Below are 13,042 nucleotides of genomic sequence, written 5' to 3'. Positions count from 1 at the left end.
TGGTGTGCCACAAGAATTTTTAAAGCATGCAATAGCTGACTATTTACTCAGGGCATTAACCTGTTTTCCCTTAGATTGTCAAATAAAAAAAAGATATCAGCCAATACAACAACAGCCATCCAGTGTGAATGAATCAAAATTATACCTTTTTTTTGGTCAAATTGGCAAAAAATATGATATATTTTTTGGTGTGTCACAGAATTGTAGTAATTAGTTTATGTGTGCCCTGAGATGAAAAAGTTGGAAATCGCTGTTATATGGAATGTCAAATGTAATTGAAATCAGCTGCAGGAGACTCCAGGTGAAAACAGAGGCATTCTTCCTTCAGCTTCCTTCTCCTCCTCTCAGGTGGCGCTCTAGCCCTCTGTGGAGCGGAGGCCTTTTCACCCCACGCTCCCCCTCATCCCCCACATATTCTTGTTCTTAGTCTCACTCTTTTTCCGTTGATGCCACCTGGTCATTTCATGCTCTTCCACTCTAAAACCAGACAGTTGAGTCCAGGGCTGGGGTGCTGGCCACGGAGTTCCTATTCCAGTGAGGATTAAAATGCCAGTTGAGATCAGGGTTTCTTTGGCACCAACTTAATTTTTCTTTACCAGAATACCCACAGAGGTGCTTTCTTAAACATCCATGAGACGGAAAGTAGTTGGAGTTTTTTCTAGTTCATACAATGTTCCTTACAAATACGTACTTTAAATGCTGGTAGCTATTAAAAGTAAATCATACAATCAAAGGAAAAGTATAATAAATAAACTGAAAGGTTTCTATGCTCCCAGAATTTCTTGAATTCCAGGTGGGCTTTATTTGTAAAAGATAAGCAGGTCTCTTAAAGCAAAATATTTTCCCCAAATTCAAATATCTTACAATTTAGGATTAAAACACATTCCTAACAATGCAGCTGAGATCCATTTTTTACAAACCATCACTGCCCCTGCCCTCCAATAACATTATTTTTCTTAAAACTTTCAGCACAATCTCTCATCAAAACTTTCCTCCCGCAAGAATAGAACTATTTACCTACTTATTACTATATGCTAGAGGAAGCTTAGATACCCCAACTCCTTCTCACTACCCTGAGAAACTTTAACAAAAACCTTTATGTCCCACCTGCGTGGCTCAGGTTGACCTAGGAACCAGGAGGTCAGGGTTTGATTTCTGGTCAGGGCACATGCCGGGGTTTCTGGCTCAGTCCCCAGTGGAAGGCATGCAGGAGGCAGCCAATCAATGATTCTCTCTCATCATTGATCTCTCTCTCTCTCTCTCTCTCTCTCTCTCTCTCTCTCTCTCTCTCCCCCTTCCTCTCTGAAATCAATAAAAAAAGTCTTTACACTTTTTTTTGAAATTAAAATGTAAAACACAACACACATACACATAAACAAAAACAAGAAACCACCTTTAGTTCAGCGATGGGAAGAAGCTCAAGCTTTCTAGGTTGACTAAAGTCATCATGAGGTGACTACACTTAACAGAGCATTCCAAAGTCCACAGTATGAATGGGAAGAACTACAGAGCTCGGGGAACATTAGCAAAGCTCTATGCTATCACATTTGCCAAACAACACCAGGATCACACAGGCATATTGATTTTGAATATGAAGCACTGACTTCAGAATGAAAAAAATTGCACCAATGAGAAGGCAATTCCTTCTAAAACTGAAGCACTGTATTCAGAAAGGGGGATGGGGTATTTGATAGAGTCTGGAGCTTTAAAAATTAATTCTGTGGGTTCTTTCACTTGAAAATGCTTCTCCTCAGGATATGAAGAAATGTAAAAAGCTAGTTAAACTTAATGGTTATTCTCAACTTTTGGAATTAACATTTAATTCTTTTGCTGGCTCACTTTGGGGATGTCGTGTGAGAAAGGGAGAATATGGAACTAGCTTTTTCCATTTTTATTATGAATTCCAGTCTCACGGAGGAGCAGAGCTGGAGTTGCATAATAGCCCTGGGAAAGGTCTGAAGCACCAAGCAGCTTGGATTAAGGCAAGGCTGCACACTTATCTTCCCAAGTCCGAACCTATGGCCATGGGCCATCTAGACCACATTCAGAAGGAAAAGAGAGATTTAAAACAATTTCCAGTGTCTTGAAGGAAAAGAAGCATGAATCCACAGGCAAGCCTTTCTCCTAATTACAGAGTAGCAGTTTAACATGAGCTTCTTGGCAACAGATTTCTAAGTGTGCAGCCACCTCTAATTCCACAAGATTGAAGTGTGTGGTGTTTTCTTATATGGCAGAGGCACAAAGAATGAAAATTCCCCTGAACACTCACAAGTGATAGGCCCAGCTCATTACAAATACAGCTGAAGCCAGTTGTCCATGCAAAGTACATGTATATTAAAGGAGTGAATAACATACCCATTCCGAGAGGTCACTGAGCTAGCAAATCAAAAACAAAACAGTCAATGGATATGTTAGTGGGTGCAGGTCTTGCTGAAAGCTTTTAAGTAATTTGAGGAACCTATGATACTTACTACATAGAAAAACAAACAAACAATGAGAATAAAGAGGGTGGATTTCCTGCCTGGTGAGGGTTTTATTTTAGCTAGAAGCTAGCAGTAGCCTTAGATGCAAAAATTTGTCTTTACTTCCTTTTCCCGGTTCAGTGCTGATGTCATCAAGAAACGAGCAAGCAAGCAATATGCTGTAGTCTAAATTTGTCTGTAGCACTTTTTCATAATTACATTATGCAAGAAAATCCCCCCTAAGGAAATGGTCAGTACCTACATCAAATTATTTGGGATTTTTTTTCTTAGAAATACTGTAAATAATCTATTAGATTTTTCTTATATCAAAAAGGGGCTTTCTTACCACAAAGTAGGTCTTTCAGATAGCATATTAGATATTAATTAGATATGTTATCAAAAGGTCAGTTCAACAATAAAATGAGTTACTTGCATTCATTTTCATAAGTATCAGCTTCTCAGAGAAACATTAAAATCCATTGTATCAACATAAAATCCTAAAATCATAGCGTAACACGAGAAAGAACTGTAAGGAGGGGAAGGGGGGCAAGAGAAGGGACATACAGCTCTCACAGACTGGGCAGTTGGCAGGGGTAGTAAGCCCAGATTGAACAAACAACCTGCTGGATGCTGGCCCTGGGGTTTAATGGCAATTTGGTCTATGAAAAAACATATTAAAAACTTTATTTTGGAGGCCTCTCATTACTATTTAATTTTTGAAAATAATGTCTGGCTCTTTGAAGAGAGAAATTCTGTCAGTGCTATAGAATGCATCCCATATTCTTCCACAAGACAATTTGCAGGAGTTTCATGTCTCAAACAAAATTTAAAATTATATCGCCATCACTTAGTTCTTCAGGGTTGCTGTCTATCCTCTTTGTCCACACCAAGGCAGAAAGAAAATGGACACATTGATTCATTCTACCTAAAATGAGGGGAGCCAGGGTCTCAGGAATAATGGCTAATACAAACAGGCTAGCATTTCCACAGCTAATGTGATAGCTTATAGTCATGGTCAGTCCAGGGGGAGAGGGGCAGTGACACTTTTCCATTTCAACTTGGTACACTGCAACCTTCACAGACAGGAGGATGTACTTCTGCATCTAAGCGATGTAGTAATCTAGAGAGGGCAAAACCAAAGCCCAGAGCAGGGAAGAGCTTTGCCCACAGTCAAACTTCCAGGTGATGGAGGTGTGAGGACTAAACCCAAACCTCTTGACCCCAAGCTTTGTCACCAGAACAGGCTGCCTCCCATGGGCAAATCTGTAAGGTGAACTCAAGCCCAGGGCAAATTTTAAAGAGTAGTTTTCAACATAACCCCCCAAGCTTTTACATGAAAGAGCAATTACACCAGGTACAAAGTATTCTTTTTGGATGATCAGAAAATAGGTTTAAAAAAACCCCACAAAACAATAGAAGCATCCAAAACCAGAATGCTATTTTTCTCCCTTTCAAAAGAAAAACAGGGGAAAGTCAAACAAGTTGAGAATTTAATACTGTGGTATACAGCTCTCACAGACTGGGCAGTTGGCAGGGGTAGTAAGCCCAGATTGAACAAACAACCTGCTGGATGCTGGCCCTGGGGTGGGGAAGTCCTCATTGGGGGCACCAAGGAGATACTTGGAGAGCTTGACACAGTGGCTTTTTACCAACTAGTGCAAAAGAAGTTCAGACTTGAAGACCTCATGGGGCTATGTTGGTGCATCCTGGTTACCCTGGTGTATGGGCAGAGTAGCAGTTTAACATGAGCTTCTTAGCAACAAAGAAGCTCATGGGATTTACATCATGCAATTTGCAGAAGTGACTGTACTTTTTCTGCAAAGGAAATTTTATATTCTATTCTAAAGGTATAATTGATGCCTACTGTTAGATTTGACTCATTCAATGATTTCCCTCTTTCAAAAAATGTACTCTTTAAAAAAATGTCAATGGGGATGAGGTTTATTTAGAATTATGTACATAGTTCCTCCATCAGTCTTGCTCTCTCCCCACACACATGCCAAAATAAATTCTCATTTTGCCCCTTTTCTGACAATTATGAAGGGAAGGCAGAAACCTCACATTAAGAGGCTAAATCTGGATGATGGGATATCCCCTCTCTTCTATAATATAGAAGTGACAGTGGGAGCTCAGGGCCCCAGAAATAGAGGTAGGGATCTTATTGGCCTTCTTTGTTCTGGATGACTATAAGATCTCTAAATGTGGGCACAGCTGGAGTTCAAACTTTAGACAAGGCTTCAAATTACTCGCATCAGCATCTATTTTGATTTGTTTATTACATAACAATGTCAGGGTAGATGCATCTTTAGCACATTCTTTTTTAATGATGTTATCACATTTTTGTGACTAAATTATCTATGATGATAAGATGGGTGAATGTCCTGAACTTGGCTATAAAGTATCTCATGACCTGCTCTTTAAGGACCTTTACATGAATAGAGCACAATGGAAGGTTATGCCACACTGATTGTTTACAAGGTCACATGATGTCAGGAGACAACCTCCTAGCTTCTCGGAAGGCATGGGAACCTCGTCCTCGGGCATGACAAATGTGCCATACCATTCGTGTACATTTCTCTAACAACTGTGCTATGTGTAGTATTCCCACTCTAAAGACAGGGGCAAATGAAAGTAGCCTAAAGCTTCTTTTTTAGGATTAATGGGACTTTCACATAAATAATTCAGTGAAGAAGCAAAGAGAGGAGCTAAATAAATAAAATCAGAAATGAAAGAGGTGAAGTAACAACTAACTACACAGAAATACAAAGGACTACGAAAAAATACTATGAACAACTCTATTCCAACAAATTGACAACCTAGATGAAATGGACATATTCTTTAAAAAAATACAAGCTCCCAAAACTCAATCACGAAGAATAAAAAACCCAAATAGCCTGATAACTACCGAAGAAATTGAAGCAGTAATAAAAAAATCTTCCAGCAAACAAAAACCCTGGTCTGGATGGCTTTACAGGGGAGTTCTACCAAACATTCAAAGAATAACTAAAAGCTATTCTCCTCAGACTATTCCAAAATATTCAAGAGGAAGGAACACTTCCAAGTTCTTTCTATGAAGCCAGCATTATTCTAATTCCAAAACCAGATAAAGACACCACAAAGAAAGAGAACTACAGGCCAATATCCTTGATGAACATAGATGCTAAAATCCTCAACAAAATTCTAGCAAATCGGATCCAGCATTACATTAGAAAGATCATACACCATGACCAAGTGGGATTTATTCCAGGGATGCAAGGCTGGTACAATATCCGCAAATCAATAAATGTGATACATCACATAAACAAATTGAGAGACAAATGTCACATAATCATATCAATCGATGCAGAAAAAGCATCTAACAAAATCCAACACCCTTTCTTGATAAAAACTCTCAGCAAAGTGGAAATAAAGGGATCATACCTCAACATAATAAAAGCCTTATATGATAAGTCTACAACCAACATCATACTCAATAGGCAAAAACTAAAACCATTTCCCTAAGAACAGGAACAAGACAGGGATGCCCACTTTCAGCACTCCTGTTCAACATAGTACTGGAAGTGCTAGCCCTAGTGATCAGACAAGAAGAAGAAATAAAAGGTGTCCAAATTGGAAAAGAAGTAGTTAAACTGTCATTATTCACAGATGACATGATATTGTACCTATAAAACCCCAAAGACTCAATAAAAAAACCACTAGACTTAATAAATGAATTTGGCAATGTAGCAGGATACAAAATTAACACCCAGAAATATATGGCTTTTTTATATACCAATAATGAACTCACAAAAAAAGAGAAACTAAAAAAAAAAATAAAATTCCATTTACCATTGCACCAAAGAAAATTAAGATACTTAGGAATAAACTTACCCAAGGAGGTAAAAGACCTGTACTGGAAAAACTACAGGACATTGAAAAAGGAGATAGAGGAAGACATAAACAAATGGAAGAACATACCATGTTCATGGATTGGTAGAATCAACATCATTAAAATGTCCAAACTACCCAAAGCAATTTATAGATTCAATGCAATCCCCATTAAAATACCAAGGGCATGTTTTACAGACCTAGAACAAACTCTCCAAAAATTCATCTGGAATAAAAAAAGACCCTGAATAGCCACAGCAATCCTGAGAAAGAAGAAAAAAGTTGGGGAGATCACAATACAAGATATCAAGCTATATTACAACGCCACAGTTTTCAAAACTGCCTGGTACTGGCACAAGAACAGACATATAGACCAATGGAACAGAACAGAGAACACAGAAATTGACCCAAGCCATTACACTCAATTAATATTTGACAAAGGAGGCAAGAGCATACAATGGAGTTATGACTGTCTCTTCAATAAATGGTGCTGGGAAATTTGGTCAGATACATGCAAAAAACTGAAACTAGATCACCAACTTACACCATACACAAAAATAAACTCAAAATGGTTAAAGGACTTAAATGTAAGACAGAAAACCATAAAAATCTTAGAAGACTCCATAGGCAGCAAAATATCAGACATATGTCGTAGCAATATCTTTACTGATACAGCTCCTAAAGCAATGGAAACTAAGGAGAAAATAAATAAATGGGACTACATCAAAATAAAAAGCTTCTGCACAGCAAAAGAAACCATCAACAAAACAAGAAAGCCCACTGCATCAGAGAACATATTTGCCAATGCTATCTCAGATAAGCATTTAATATTCAAAATTTACAGGGAACTCATACAACTTAACAAAAGGAAGATAAATGATCCAATCAAAAAATGGGCAAAGGACCTAAATAGACACTTTTCGAAAGAAGACATACAGAAGGCCAAGAGACATATGAAAACATGCTCAAAGTCACTAATCATCAGAGAGATGCAAATCAAAACAACAATGAGGTACCATTTCACATCTGTCTGAATGGCTATCATCAACAAATCAACAAACAAGTGCTGTCGAGGATGCGGAGAAAAAAGAACCCTCGTGAACTGCTGGTGGGGATGCAGACTGGTGCAGCCACTGTGGAAAACAGTATGGAGTTTCCTCAAAAAGTTAAAAATGGAACTCCCATTTGACCCAGTGATCCCACTTCTAGGAATATATCCCAAGAAACCAGAAACACCAATCAGAAAGGATATATGCACCTCTATATTCATAGCAGCACAATTTACAATAGCTAAGATTTGGAAACACCCTAAATGCCTATCAGCAGATGAGTGGATTAAAAATCTGTGATACATCTACACAATGGAATACTATGCTGCTATAAAAAAGAAGGAAATTTTACCATTTGCAACAGCATGGATGGAACTGGAGAGCATTATGCTAAGCGAAATAAGCCAGTCAGAGAAAGATAACTATCATATGATCTAACTCATATGTGGATATAATGAACAACATAAACTGATGAACAAAAATAGATCCAGAGACAAGGTAATACTGAACAGACCATCCAACCTCAGAGAGAAGTCAGGTGAGGGGGGATTAAAGATCAACCAAAGAACTTGTTTGCATGCATATTAGCATAACCAATGGACACAGACACTGGGGCAGTGGGAGCTTGTCCTGGGGAGTGGGAGTGGCGGGGGGTGGTCAATCGGGGAAAAAGGAGACATATGTAATACTTTAAACAATAATTAAAAAGAAAAAGAAAACACAAAGACACAAACAGCAAAAGCAGTTTCATTTGACGCATAAACATCAGCGTAGAAAAGGCAAAAAATCCTCTATAATAAAGGCCTAATATGCTAAGTGTCCAGTCGGCTGTTCAGCCAATCAAAGCATAATATGCTAATGATATGCTAAGGCCGCTCAACTGCTTGCTATGATGTGCACTGACCACTAGGGGCACATGCTCCGACTGGTAGGTTAGCTTGCTGCTGGGGTCTGGCCAATCGGGACTGAGCGAGATGGGCTGGACACGCCCTGGAGCCCTACCCAGCTGGAAAACCTCCTGCATCCCTCCCTGGCCCCAATTGTGCACTGGTAGGATCCCTTGGCCTGGTCTGTGCCCTCTTGCAATCCAGGACCCCTCAGGGGATGTCGGAGAGCCAGTTTCGGCCCAATCCCACAGGCCAGGCCAAGGGACCCCACTGGTGCACGAATTCGTGCATTGGGCCTCTAGTAAAAAAATAAAAAAATAAATAAATAAATAAATAAATAATTTGGGGGATTAAAGAACCACCTGTCAATGAGCATATCTGTGAGAAAGGTACCTGCAGAAATACCATCTTCCCAGGTCACATTTCCCAATCAAGGTGTATTAACAGTCTAGATATTTGAGCATTTCAAGTCAAGCATGACCTTATGTGTTCATGATGTTATGTGGTCTTATGTGTTGTATAAAGTATAACATAAATGTGGCCGCCATAACATTAATTATAATTATTTTATAGGCATATTTCATATCCTTTTTTGTTTAATGGTAAAAGTCTTCCAGTGATTAAGTCAACTTTTAGAGACAACCAGAGCCCTTATCAGAAGGAGTGCAGCTGGTAATTTTGTTAATCAAGGCCTTTCTTTTTCAGAAGCATTCATGTCAAAACCCATTTGTAGTTACATAGCGTTGGATGTAACATGCACCTGGTCACGTAGCATGGAACTCTCCTTCCTTTGAATATGCATATGTCTGAATGGTCTGTGACAGGCGGACGTGGACCAGAAAGAAAAAGAGGAACCAATATTCATTTCCACCACCCCCCGGCACTTAGTTAATTCTCACTCAATCCTAAGAGGTAGGTTGCATTTTAAAGACATGGAAACAAGGTACAGAGAGGAGAGATAATTTGCCCAAGAGGTCACCTGGACTGGAAACACATCTGCCTAACTCTGAAGAATCACCTTTGCTCGCTACAAATGCTGCATGCTCTATATTCAAGGTCGTTTCTATAGGATGATGGGAATAAGGACTCAGAGGGAGATGGTGACATCTCCCCTGGCCCCATGTCCTGCTGAAGGTGACTGGGTATTGCACATACTGTCTGGCCCATCAATCACAAATGTGAAAATACTTTAATGTTTGCAAGCAGGGATTGTATTTCAAACTCCAGACATTTAGCCCAGCTGGTGTGGCTCAGTGGTTGAGCATCGACCTATGAACCAGGAGGTCGTGGTTCAATTCCCAGTCAGGACACATGCTCGGATTGTGGGCTTGATCCCTGTTGGAGGGTATGTAGGAGGCAGCAGATCAACGATTCTCTCTCAACACTGATATTTCTATCTCTCTTCCTCTCCCTTTCTCTCTGAAATCAATAAAAATATATTTTAAAAAACTCCAGACATTTAATTGGCCACAGTGCCAAATATCTATTTGTTGGCAATTTTCCCCAGAATAAATGCAGATAAAATTTAATCAGAGGTAAAGAGACCCAAGGATGAGTTTAACTAGGGTGGATTCTGAAGTGCACCCAACGTTCTCTGCCCCGTTCCTCCTCACCATTTATTCTCCTTTTCAACATAAAGCTGTGTCCCCTGTGCTGTTGGCTGCAGCTAAGGACATAATAAACTCTTGTTGTTAGATGTGGAGCTGGACATCTTTGTTTTCTTTGTTAGCAAGAGTTCCCGCAGAATTGTAAATCTCTGCAAAAGGACTTCTGTACACTCATCATGTGAATAAACAAACAACTGAAGTCATTTTTAAATTGTTCAGCTGCTGCACAGCAGTGAACAGACATACCATGCAAGGACCAATTTATGGCTGCAAGGAAAAACCCACACTCATCAAAGCATCCCCTTTGGTGGCAGCCATGATCATTAGTGAACATAATATCTATTTAAATGCAGTAGGTACCTATTTCCAAACAGAAGGGACTGGCATGCAAAGGAGGTGTCATCCCATTTAAACACCCCTAGGCTCCTCAGAGAATCATTATGGTCTGTCATGTTAACTCATTTCCTTCTTTATTTTTCCTCTTTTTCTTTTTCTTCCCTGCTGAATATTATCATCTAAAATCAAATTAATTTCTAATAGTAAATGTGTACAGCAATCACTTCAGAAAAGGAAAACAATCATACTCAAGAGGTTATATACAAATATCATTTCTCATAATAAAGATAGAGAGCCCGGATGGAATTGTGAGAGAGTTCCAAGAGGTTTGGAGTTACTGAAGCTGCTGTTTAGGTAACTAATTAGTGGAGCCACCAATAAATAATAAAATCTTAATAATTTAAAAGGAGTATTCTGTCCCACCTTCCTCCCGCTCTCTTTTCCTTTCCTGCTAGCTCTAAGATCTCTGGTTAATAATAATACAATGTGTCAAGATGTAAAATAACTGTTAGATCTCTTTTTGTTTATTTATTTTTTGTAAAATAGCACAAAAAGGCAATAAGACACATTATCCAATGAATATTTAATAATAAAAATGTCATGAATTGTTTATTTTGGACTTGAGTCTTCAAAGAGAATAAACCCCCCAATAAGATTTAATGTATTGGCTTTTGCATAGTATATATTAAAGATAGGCCCTGAAATATATAGCTATATTGAGTAAACTTCTGCTATAACATGGCTAGTAATTAAGGGAGGTCTCATTCATATGTTCCAAAACTAAGTATTCAACCTTATTAAGTTGGTCTTTGCCTTCTATTTGGAAAATAAATTATTATTTATTCTTTTTAAAGACAAATTAATTAAAGCTATTACTTAAGTTCTTGGCAACAGAGAAGAACAAGGATTATAATCAGAACACTTGAATTTACTTTTTCATCTACAGGACTTCCTGAATCACTCACACTAAATGATAAAGAAAACAAAGTCCTTTGAAATGCAGTTTTTGAACAAAACAGAATGCCCAAGAGGCAATTCTCCAGTTAATATAGCTTCTATCTTCCCACTTTCTATCCTAGGGCCATAAGTAGGCAGGTCTAGCTGATCTTGGTTGGCAGTGAAAGTGATGATATTCCAAATCAACCAGGCTGCCCTCACCAAAGAAATTTGTAAATGATGAGTTATTAGTCTTGGAAAAACAGTTCACAATGAAAAATAAATTTTTTCCACTAAACTGGAAATGTTTGAGAGTGTGTGCCTATGGAGGAAAGCATGGGGTACTGAGGTCAATGCAAGGAGGAAGTGAACATAGACATCAATGAACATCAAAAGCACACAAAAAAATTCACCTGTGTTCATGCTCTAAGGAAGAAAACAAAGCTATTTTCCTGGTGGCTGATGAAAGCATTTTATTCTAAACCAAAAACAGTGAAGAATTACAAACATTAGTGTTAAGGACCCTAGAAAACTAATTAAATATTCTAATTTTATAGATGAGAACACACTGGTCTCAAGAGATTAGAAGACTTGTGTGAGATCATATTAGGAGCTGGAAGATGGCCTAAATGTAAATAGTGTTTCTCTTGAGCCAGTCATTGTCTCTTATACCATAAATGAGATACTTCTTTATTATGCAGGAATCAAGTAAAAATAATCCGTGCTAGGTATAGCAAATAGTTCTTACCTACGTGCACTTACTCTCCAGTACAGGATGCAAAAAATTAGACTTGCAATTATGTTAGAGAATGATAATAACTATTTACTGACTTTTGCTCAAGCAAGGCACCCATCCTAGAATTGCAGGGTTAGCAAACTCTTCTTAGTAGATCTAATACCTAAATTGGCTCCTTTAAGGAGAAGTAGAGATGACCTACAGGAAGAGAGGAGTAAGAAGCTGTTCTAAATGAAGGGACTTGCTGACACACATGATCACAGGCAAAGAGAACTGTCATTCTTCAGGAAGTGAAAGGAATTCAATGTGGTTGGAATACCAAGTGCCTGGGGGGATATGGTGAGAGATGGGGTACCAAATCCTGAAGGCCTTTTTGTCTACTTAAGGAACTTGGAATTTTTCTCAAGATAAGGAATGACAAAGGATTTTAAAATAGGGAGGTAGCCCAGCCAGCATGGCTTAGTGATTGAGTGTTGACCTATGAACCAGGAGATCACCGTTCCATTCCTGGTCAGGGCACATACTGGTATTTCGGGCTTGATCCCCAGTGGGGGGCATGCAGGAGGCAGCCAATCAATGATTCTCTCTCATCATTGATGTTTCTGTCTCTCTCTCTCCCTCTTCCTTCCTCTCTGAAATTAATAAGATATATTTTAAAAAATAAAACAGGGAAGTATAATGATTATATCTGCATTTTAGAAAGAACACTATGAACAGCTGAATGGGAAAAAGTGGTGGTGGTGGTGAGGGGTAAGTATAGAAGGAACAAAAGCAGTATAAAAGAACAAAAGAAGGAATAATACAGCATATAAGGGAGGTAGAAAGAGGTGTTTGCTTTTGAAATATTTAGGCCATAAAATTAAAATAATTGATGATAAATGTATATAAATATATGTGGGTCATTAAGGAAAGAAAAGGGTAAAAAATTATTCTGAAGTCTCTGGCCAAGGACCTTCTGAAACAGGAGATATGACAAATCATCCCTAAGTTTAATACTTAGGGATCATTTTACTGACCAATGTAAGAGAACCTCAAGACAGCTCTGTGTTTGGTCATCACGAGTGAAACTGTGGAGATCTGGGCACGTGTCAAAGATTCTGAATTCCAAGGAAATCTTTTCCAAACTGCTATAACCTGGTGTGCTCTACTGGGGCAGTCATAA

At 38.6% G+C, this 13,042-nt stretch overlaps 1 protein-coding gene across 1 annotated transcript in view; it reads right to left on the bottom strand.

The window, feature by feature from the left end:
• Positions 1–13,042, bottom strand: part of RYR3 (ryanodine receptor 3) — a 393,437-nt gene that overhangs the window by 327,385 nt on the left and 53,010 nt on the right. The window lies entirely within an intron of this gene.

The sequence above is a fragment of the Eptesicus fuscus genome, chromosome 5 (genome assembly GCF_027574615.1).
Source record: "Eptesicus fuscus isolate TK198812 chromosome 5, DD_ASM_mEF_20220401, whole genome shotgun sequence".
In the NCBI taxonomy this organism is placed as follows: domain Eukaryota; kingdom Metazoa; phylum Chordata; class Mammalia; order Chiroptera; family Vespertilionidae; genus Eptesicus; species Eptesicus fuscus.
The sequence above is the reverse complement of the archived record's forward strand: the minus strand, read 5'-3'. Positions and strand labels throughout refer to the sequence as shown.